Below are 10,000 nucleotides of genomic sequence, written 5' to 3'. Positions count from 1 at the left end.
CGGCGCCGGGGTAGACCTGGTGTTCCGGGAGCCGGGGTAGACCTGGTGCACGGAAGCCTCGGGGTAGACCTGGTCTTCCGGGAGCCGGGGTAGACCTGGTGTTCCGAGCGCCGGGGTAGACTTGGTGCACGGAAGCCTCGGGGTAGACCTGGTCTTCCGGGCGCCGGGGTAGACCTGGAATTCCGGGCGCCGGGGTAGGCCTGTTCCCCTGGAGCCGGGGTAGACCTGGTGTTCCGGGAGCCGGGGTAGACCTGGTGTTCCGAGCGCCGGGGTAGACTTGGTGCACGGAAGCCTCGGGGTAGACCTGGTCTTCCGGGCGCCGGGGTAGACCTGGTGCACGGAAGCCTCGGGGTAGACCTGGTCTTCCGGGCGCCGGGGTAGACCTGGTCTTCCGGGAGCCGGGGTAGACCTGGAATTCCGGGCGCCGGGGTAGGCCTGTTCTCCTGGAGCCGGGGTAGACCTGGTCTTCCGGGAGCCGGGGTAGACCTGGTGTTCCGAGCGCCGGGGTAGACTTGGTGCACGGAAGCCTCGGGGTAGACCTGGTCTTCCGGGCGCCGGGGTAGACCTGGAATTCCGGGCGCCGGGGTAGGCCTGTTCCCCTGGAGCCGGGGTAGACCTGGTGTTCCGGGAGCCGGGGTAGACTTGGTGCACGGAAGCCTCGGGGTAGACCTGGTCTTCCGGGCGCCGGGGTAGACCTGGAATTCCGGGCGCCGGGGTAGGCCTGTTCCCCTGGAGCCGGGGTAGACCTGGTGTTCCGGGCGCCGGGGTAGACCTGGTGCACGGAAGCCTCGGGGTAGACCTGGTCTTCCGGGCGCCGGGGTAGACCTGGTGCACGGAAGCCTCGGGGTAGACCTGGTCTTCCGGGCGCCGGGGTAGACCTGGTCTTCCGGGAGCCGGGGTAGACCTGGAATTCCGGGCGCCGGGGTAGGCCTGTTCTCCTGGAGCCGGGGTAGACCTGGTCTTCCGGGAGCCGGGGTAGACCTGGAATTCCGGGCGCCGGGGTAGGCCTGTTCCCCTGGAGCCGGGGTAGACCTGGTCTTCCGGGAGCCGGGGTAGACCTGGTCTTCCGGGAGCCGGGGTAGACCTGGAATTCCGGGCGCCGGGGTAGGCCTGTTCCCCTGGAGCCGGGGTAGACCTGGTGTTCCGGGAGCCGGGGTAGACCTGGTGTTCCGAGCGCCGGGGTAGACTTGGTGCACGGAAGCCTCGGGGTAGACCTGGTCTTCCGGGCGCCGGGGTAGACCTGGAATTCCGGGCGCCGGGGTAGGCCTGTTCCCCTGGAGCCGGGGTAGACCTGGTGTTCCGGGAGCCGGGGTAGACCTGGTGTTCCGAGCGCCGGGGTAGACTTGGTGCACGGAAGCCTCGGGGTAGACCTGGTCTTCCGGGCGCCGGGGTAGACCTGGAATTCCGGGCGCCGGGGTAGGCCTGTTCCCCTGGAGCCGGGGTAGACCTGGTGTTCCGGGAGCCGGGGTAGACCTGGTGTTCCGAGCGCCGGGGTAGACTTGGTGCACGGAAGCCTCGGGGTAGACCTGGTCTTCCGGGCGCCGGGGTAGACCTGGAATTCCGGGCGCCGGGGTAGGCCTGTTCCCCTGGAGCCGGGGTAGACCTGGTGTTCCGGGCGCCGGGGTAGACCTGGTGCACGGAAGCCTCGGGGTAGACCTGGTCTTCCGGGCGCCGGGGTAGACCTGGTGCACGGAAGCCTCGGGGTAGACCTGGTCTTCCGGGCGCCGGGGTAGACCTGGTCTTCCGGGAGCCGGGGTAGACCTGGAATTCCGGGCGCCGGGGTAGGCCTGTTCTCCTGGAGCCGGGGTAGACCTGGTCTTCCGGGAGCCGGGGTAGACCTGGAATTCCGGGCGCCGGGGTAGGCCTGTTCCCCTGGAGCCGGGGTAGACCTGGTGTTCCGGGAGCCGGGGTAGACCTGGTGCACGGAAGCCTCGGGGTAGACCTGGTCTTCCGGGAGCCGGGGTAGACCTGTCGTCCTACTCCGGGCCCGGCCTCCGGCCGCCCGGCTGCTGCGGCAGACCTGTCGCCCTGGTGTCCCGGGCGGACCTGCTGTCCCGCGCACGACCCACCCTCCGGCCGCCCGGCGCCGGTCTAGAGAGGGAAGGAGCCGGCCGTTGGGAGCCGGCAGCGCTCCCGCCTCCTCCGTGCCCAAAGCGACAGCGGCCCGGCTCCTGCCTCCGTCTCCGGATCCCTCACTGCCTTCAGCCGCTCGACCCCCCTCCCCCCCACCCCGCTGCCGTCCTGCCCCGGGCTCGGACGGGGCCAGGCCGGGCTGGAGCGTCAAGGAAAGAAGGCCGTCAAAGCAGAAGGCTGGGCGAGAGCCGAAGAGAAGGCTTCTCGGCAAAGGGGCCGCCTCTGCCGCGGGCCCCGGCCCTGCTGGCCGAAGGACCCGCCTTCCTCGGTGTCGGCCCGCTCCTGGCCCTCCCGCCGCTGCGGGTGTGCGAACCGGCCGAGGAGAGAGCGGGCGGGGGACGGCGACGGGGGTGGGGAAAGTAGTCTGCGAGCGGCGCCGGGGAGTCTGATGGGGCAGGGCGGGGCGCCCCCAACCGTCGATGGGCGGAGGCGGGGAAAGTCTTCAGGCGGGGCGCCCCCAACCGTCGATGGGCGGGCTCTGAGGGGGCGGCGTCGGATTGCGAGTGTGTGGAGCCGGCGTGTGTGTCACCGTGCCCCTCTCTCTCTGTCTCTCTCTCCCTCCCTTCCCCCCCCCGCCCCCCCGTCCCTCCCTCCCTCCCTCGCTTCCCTTGCGCGCTGGCCCCACTGAAATTCCGTTCGGCCGGGTAGGGCTGCGCGGCACCCCGGGCGGAGGGGGCTGCTGACGCTGCTTCGACGGCAGGCTGACGCAGGCTGCCTGTCAGCTTCGTCTGGGATCGCTCTGGGTACCAGAGGGAAAGAAATAAAGTTCGCCAAGAAAATTCCTTTTCCGGATCAGTTTCTTGCGCCGAGGGAACAGAAGAGTCGTTCTCTTCGAGAAGGGAGGAAAGGGGAAGCGCGGGAAATGAAACCCGAACCCCAAACCAGACCAAGGGGAACCAAGCCACAAAAAACAAAGGGATAACCCCGTAACTCCTAAAACAAACCCAGAAAACTCGAACCAAAAGTCCCGCAACGCACATTCCCCCACCCCCCACAAAAACCCACACCGAGCCCCCCCGCTCGCGCCCGCCCCCCCCACCCCCACCAGGCAAAAAAAGGTAAAGCCGGCCATTGAGAAACGCTCTACTACCCGGGTATGGGGAAATACCTCTTGCCATGGCCCCGGAATAGACTTTTCCTCCGGGCGCCGGGGTAGACCCGTTGTCCGGCCCCCCGGGCTACACCTGGTATCCCGGAGCCGGGGTAGACCTTGTACCCGGCGGCCGGGGTAGACCTGGTATCCCGGAGCCGGGGTAGACCTTGTACCCGGCGGCCGGGGTAGACCTGGTATCCCGGAGACGGGGTAGACCTTGTACCCGGCGGCCGGGGTAGACCTGGTATCCAGGAGCCGGGGTAGACCTTGTACCCGGCGGCCGGGGTAGACCTGGTATCCAGGAGACGTGGTATACCTTGTACCCGGCGGCCGGGGTAGACCTGGTATCCCGGAGCCGGGGTAGACCTTGTACCCGGCGGCCGGGGTAGACCTGGTATCCAGGAGCCGGGGTAGACCTTGTACCCGGCGGCCGGGGTAGACCTGGTATCCAGGAGACGGGGTAGACCTTGTACCCGGCGGCCGGGGTAGACCTGGTATCCAGGAGCCGGGGTAGACCTTGTACCCGGCGGCCGGGGTAGACCTGGTATCCCGGAGCCGGGGTAGACCTTGTACCCGGCGGCCGGGGTAGACCTGGTATCCAGGAACCGGGGTAGACCTTGTACCCGGCGGCCGGGGTAGACCTGGTATCCCGGAGACGGGGTAGACCTTGTACCCGGCGGCCGGGGTAGACCTGGTATCCCGGAGACGGGGTAGACCTTGTACCCGGCGGCCGGGGTAGACCTGGTATCCAGGAGCCGGGGTAGACCTTGTACCCGGCGGCCGGGGTAGACCTGGTATCCAGGAGACGTGGTATACCTTGTACCCGGCGGCCGGGGTAGACCTGGTATCCCGGAGCCGGGGTAGACCTTGTACCCGGCGGCCGGGGTAGACCTGGTATCCAGGAGCCGGGGTAGACCTTGTACCCGGCGGCCGGGGCAGACCTGGTATCCAGGAGCCGGGGTAGACCTTGTACCCGGCGGCCGGGGTAGACCTGGTATCCAGGAGCCGGGGTAGACCTTGTACCCGGCGGCCGGGGTAGACCTGGTATCCAGGAGCCGGGGTAGACCTTGTACCCGGCGGCCGGGGTAGACCTGGTATCCCGGAGACGGGGTAGACCTTGTACCCGGCGGCCGGGGTAGACCTGGTATCCCGGAGACGGGGTAGACCTTGTACCCGGCGGCCGGGGTAGACCTGGTATCCCGGAGCCGGGGTAGACCTTGTACCCGGCGGCCGGGGTAGACCTGGTATCCAGGAGACGGGGTAGACCTTGTACCCGGCGGCCGGGGTAGACCTGGTATCCCGGAGACGGGGTAGACCTTGTACCCGGCGGCCGGGGTAGACCTGGTATCCCGGAGCCGGGGTAGACCTTGTACCCGGCGGCCGGGGTAGACCTGGTATCCCGGAGCCGGGGTAGACCTTGTACCCGGCGGCCGGGGTAGACCTGGTATCCCGTAGACGGGGTAGACCTTGTACCCGGCGGCCGGAGTAGACCTGGTATCCAGGAGCCGGGGTAGACCTTGTACCCGGCGGCCGGGGTAGACCTGGTATCCAGGAGGCGGGGTAGACCTTGTACCCGGCGGCCGGGGTAGACCTGGTATCCAGGAGACGGGGTAGACCTTGTACCCGGCGGCCGGGGTAGACCTGGTATCCAGGAGACGGGGTAGACCTTGTACCCGGCGGCCGGGGTAGACCTGGTATCCCGGAGACGGGGTAGACCTTGTACCCGGCGGCCGGGGTAGACCTGGTATCCAGGAGCCGGGGTAGACCTTGTACCCGGCGGCCGGGGTAGACCTGGTATCCAGGAGACGGGGTAGACCTTGTACCCGGCGGCCGGGGTAGACCTGGTATCCAGGAGACGGGGTAGACCTTGTACCCGGCGGCCGGGGTAGACCTGGTATCCCGGAGCCGGGGTAGACCTTGTACCCGGCGGCCGGGGTAGCCCTGGTATCCCGGAGACGGGGTAGACCTTGTACCCGGCGGCCGGGGTAGACCTGGTATCCCGGAGCCGGGGTAGACCTTGTACCCGGCGGCCGGGGTAGACCTGGTATCCCGGAGCCGGGGTAGACCTTGTACCCGGCGGCCGGGGTAGACCTGGTATCCCGGAGCCGGGGTAGACCTTGTACCCGGCGGCCGGGGTAGACCTGGTATCCCGGAGACGGGGTAGACCTTGTACCCGGCGGCCGGGGTAGACCTGGTACCCCGGAGACGGGGTAGACCTTGTACCCGGCGGCCGGGGTAGACCTGGTATCCAGGAGACGGGGTAGACCTTGTACCCGGCGGCCGGGGTAGACCTGGTATCCCGGAGCCGGGGTAGACCTTGTACCCGGCGGCCGGGGTAGACCTTGTACCCGGCGGCCGGGGTAGACCTGGTATCCCGGAGACGGGGTAGACCTTGTACCCGGCGGCCGTGGTAGACCTGGTATCCAGGAGACGGGGTAGACCTTGTACCCGGCGGCCGGGGTAGACCTGGTATCCCGGAGCCGGGGTAGACCTTGTACCCGGCGGCCGGGGTAGACCTGGTATCCCGGAGCCGGGGTAGACCTTGTACCCGGCGGCCGGGGTAGACCTGGTATCCCGGAGCCGGGGTAGACCTTGTACCCGGCGGCCGGGGTAGACCTGGTATCCCGGAGACGGGGTAGACCTTGTACCCGGCGGCCGGGGTAGACCTGGTATCCAGGAGCCGGGGTAGACCTTGTACCCGGCGGCCGGGGTAGACCTGGTATCCAGGAGCCGGGGTAGACCTTGTACCCGGCGGCCGGGGTAGACCTGGTATCCAGGAACCGGGGTAGACCTTGTACCCGGCGGCCGGGGTAGACCTGGTATCCCGGAGACGGGGTAGACCTTGTACCCGGCGGCCGGGGTAGACCTGGTATCCCGGAGACGGGGTAGACCTTGTACCCGGCGGCCGGGGTAGACCTGGTATCCAGGAGCCGGGGTAGACCTTGTACCCGGCGGCCGGGGTAGACCTGGTATCCAGGAGACGTGGTATACCTTGTACCCGGCGGCCGGGGTAGACCTGGTATCCCGGAGCCGGGGTAGACCTTGTACCCGGCGGCCGGGGTAGACCTGGTATCCAGGAGCCGGGGTAGACCTTGTACCCGGCGGCCGGGGCAGACCTGGTATCCAGGAGCCGGGGTAGACCTTGTACCCGGCGGCCGGGGTAGACCTGGTATCCAGGAGCCGGGGTAGACCTTGTACCCGGCGGCCGGGGTAGACCTGGTATCCAGGAGCCGGGGTAGACCTTGTACCCGGCGGCCGGGGTAGACCTGGTATCCCGGAGACGGGGTAGACCTTGTACCCGGCGGCCGGGGTAGACCTGGTATCCCGGAGACGGGGTAGACCTTGTACCCGGCGGCCGGGGTAGACCTGGTATCCCGGAGCCGGGGTAGACCTTGTACCCGGCGGCCGGGGTAGACCTGGTATCCAGGAGACGGGGTAGACCTTGTACCCGGCGGCCGGGGTAGACCTGGTATCCCGGAGACGGGGTAGACCTTGTACCCGGCGGCCGGGGTAGACCTGGTATCCCGGAGCCGGGGTAGACCTTGTACCCGGCGGCCGGGGTAGACCTGGTATCCCGGAGCCGGGGTAGACCTTGTACCCGGCGGCCGGGGTAGACCTGGTATCCCGTAGACGGGGTAGACCTTGTACCCGGCGGCCGGAGTAGACCTGGTATCCAGGAGCCGGGGTAGACCTTGTACCCGGCGGCCGGGGTAGACCTGGTATCCAGGAGGCGGGGTAGACCTTGTACCCGGCGGCCGGGGTAGACCTGGTATCCAGGAGACGGGGTAGACCTTGTACCCGGCGGCCGGGGTAGACCTGGTATCCAGGAGACGGGGTAGACCTTGTACCCGGCGGCCGGGGTAGACCTGGTATCCCGGAGACGGGGTAGACCTTGTACCCGGCGGCCGGGGTAGACCTGGTATCCAGGAGCCGGGGTAGACCTTGTACCCGGCGGCCGGGGTAGACCTGGTATCCAGGAGCCGGGGTAGACCTTGTACCCGGCGGCCGGGGTAGACCTGGTATCCAGGAGACGGGGTAGACCTTGTACCCGGCGGCCGGGGTAGACCTGGTATCCCGGAGCCGGGGTAGACCTTGTACCCGGCGGCCGGGGTAGCCCTGGTATCCCGGAGACGGGGTAGACCTTGTACCCGGCGGCCGGGGTAGACCTGGTATCCCGGAGCCGGGGTAGACCTTGTACCCGGCGGCCGGGGTAGACCTGGTATCCCGGAGACGGGGTAGACCTTGTACCCGGCGGCCGGGGTAGACCTGGTATCCCGGAGACGGGGTAGACCTTGTACCCGGCGGCCGGGGTAGACCTGGTATCCCGGAGACGGGGTAGACCTTGTACCCGGCGGCCGGGGTAGACCTGGTACCCCGGAGACGGGGTAGACCTTGTACCCGGCGGCCGGGGTAGACCTGGTATCCAGGAGACGGGGTAGACCTTGTACCCGGCGGCCGGGGTAGACCTGGTATCCCGGAGCCGGGGTAGACCTTGTACCCGGCGGCCGGGGTAGACCTTGTACCCGGCGGCCGGGGTAGACCTGGTATCCCGGAGACGGGGTAGACCTTGTACCCGGCGGCCGTGGTAGACCTGGTATCCAGGAGACGGGGTAGACCTTGTACCCGGCGGCCGGGGTAGACCTGGTATCCCGGAGCCGGGGTAGACCTTGTACCCGGCGGCCGGGGTAGACCTGGTATCCCGGAGCCGGGGTAGACCTTGTACCCGGCGGCCGGGGTAGACCTGGTATCCCGGAGCCGGGGTAGACCTTGTACCCGGCGGCCGGGGTAGACCTGGTATCCCGGAGACGGGGTAGACCTTGTACCCGGCGGCCGGGGTAGACCTGGTATCCAGGAGCCGGGGTAGACCTTGTACCCGGCGGCCGGGGTAGACCTGGTATCCAGGAGCCGGGGTAGACCTTGTACCCGGCGGCCGGGGTAGACCTGGTATCCAGGAGACGGGGTAGACCTTGTACCCGGCGGCCGGGGTAGACCTGGTATCCCGGAGACGGGGTAGACCTTGTACCCGGCGGCCGGGGTAGACCTGGTATCCCGGAGACGGGGTAGACCTTGTACCCGGCGGCCGGGGTAGACCTGGTATCCAGGAGCCGGGGTAGACCTTGTACCCGGCGGCCGGGGTAGACCTGGTATCCAGGAGCCGGGGTAGACCTTGTACCCGGCGGCCGGGGTAGACCTGGTATCCCGGAGACGGGGTAGACCTTGTACCCGGCGGCCGGGGTAGACCTGGTATCCCGGAGCCGGGGTAGACCTGGTCTCCGTCCGCCCGGGTAGACCTGGTGTCGCGGCCGCCTGCGGAAGTTCACCAAGGGGTCGCTGTTCCAGGCTGCCTCCGGCTATGTCGACGTAGCGGTCGGCCTGCGCTGGCGCACCCTCCCGGTCGACTTCCACTCGTCTCCTTGGAGGCGTCGGCGGCCTTGGACTTATCTTTCCGTATATTGGGAGCGAGGTGACGGGCCGCGTCCCCGCAGGTTTCCAGGGTGCCTGCGTCGCAAGGCGGAGGATAGGGCGGCCGCGCCGCGCGGTCGTCGGGGCAGAGCGAGTGCCGCCTAGGCCGGGTGAGCCGCGTGGCTTGGTCCCGGTTCCCGTCCTGCCCAGGGCGCTCTTTCGGGGGGAGAGCTGCCCGAGAAGCCAGAGAGAAGAGAATGGGCAGTGTGAAGGGCCACCAGAGAGAGAGCCGAGAGCCGAGAGAGACGGCCCGAAAGACCGTGTCGAGAAGCCGCTCGCTGGCCGCAGCGAGGCGGTGAGAAGCCCCGCGTGTGTGTTGCTCCGCTCCGGTCGGCTGCCGTGCCGGCCCGGTTGAAGGGGGGGCGGCCCCCCTGGGACGATCGGTGGCAGGTGAGGCGGCGGCGCCTCGTCCCTTTTCCGCCTGGCCTTAAGCCGGGGCCCGCTCCGGCAGGCATTTTTCCGGCAGCCGGTCCGGTGGCAGTGGCCGGCAGCCGGGGGTCGACGCGGCCGGGCTTTTTTTTTCCCCGGCCCTCGCCCGAGAGCCTCCTCCCCGAGCAAGGCCCGGCCAGCCCGCCGCGGTGGCGGCGCCCGGTTCCCCCGCTCCCGACCTGTTTGCCAGCGTGTCCGTGTCGGAAGGGCAGCGGTGGGGCGCGCGGCCTGGCCTCGGCATTCGCCGCGTGGCCGGAGGGGCTCGGTGACGGCGGTCGCCCGATGAGCCGTGGAGCCGGGGTGGCGGCACCCCGTCCCACCGGCGCGTGCTGTTGAAGTCACCCCCTTCCTCGGCCTTAAGCCGGGGACCCGCCTTGCGGGCGGGCTGTTTTTTTCGCGGGCAGAGAGGGGCCGGCCGCGGTGGCCGGCCCGCCCTAGCACGGACCGAAGCCCCCGGCAGAGAGCAACCCCCGGAAGGTCGCGGGCGAGGCGGCGGCGCCTCGCCCTTCCTCGGTCGTGGCGACCGAGCCCGCTTCTGCCCCGGGTGGTCCGTTGCTATTTTTTCAAGGGCGTGTGCGGGTGCTGTGGGGGGCCCCGCCCGCCCGGCCTCCGATGGCCTTTTCCTCTCGCGGCCCTAAGCCGCGGCACCGAGAAGCGTGCGGGCCCACGAAAGCCGAGGTTGTGTGGAGCCGGGGGGCCGAGCGAGCCCCGAGCCGAGCGATGCCGGTGGGTTTCGAAGGGGGGGGGGCAGCGAGAAGGCGGCGCGCGCCTCGCCCCCCCCCGGGCCCCCGGCGCCCGTGGTTAGCACGGGTCCTTGTGGGCCGCGCACGCCATGTGCCTTTTTTTTTTTTTTTTTTTTTTCCGTTGATCGGTGCCGTACCC

The sequence above is a fragment of the Lonchura striata genome, chromosome 21, assembly GCF_046129695.1.
Source record: "Lonchura striata isolate bLonStr1 chromosome 21, bLonStr1.mat, whole genome shotgun sequence".
In the NCBI taxonomy this organism is placed as follows: domain Eukaryota; kingdom Metazoa; phylum Chordata; class Aves; order Passeriformes; family Estrildidae; genus Lonchura; species Lonchura striata.
The sequence above is the reverse complement of the archived record's forward strand: the minus strand, read 5'-3'. Positions refer to the sequence as shown.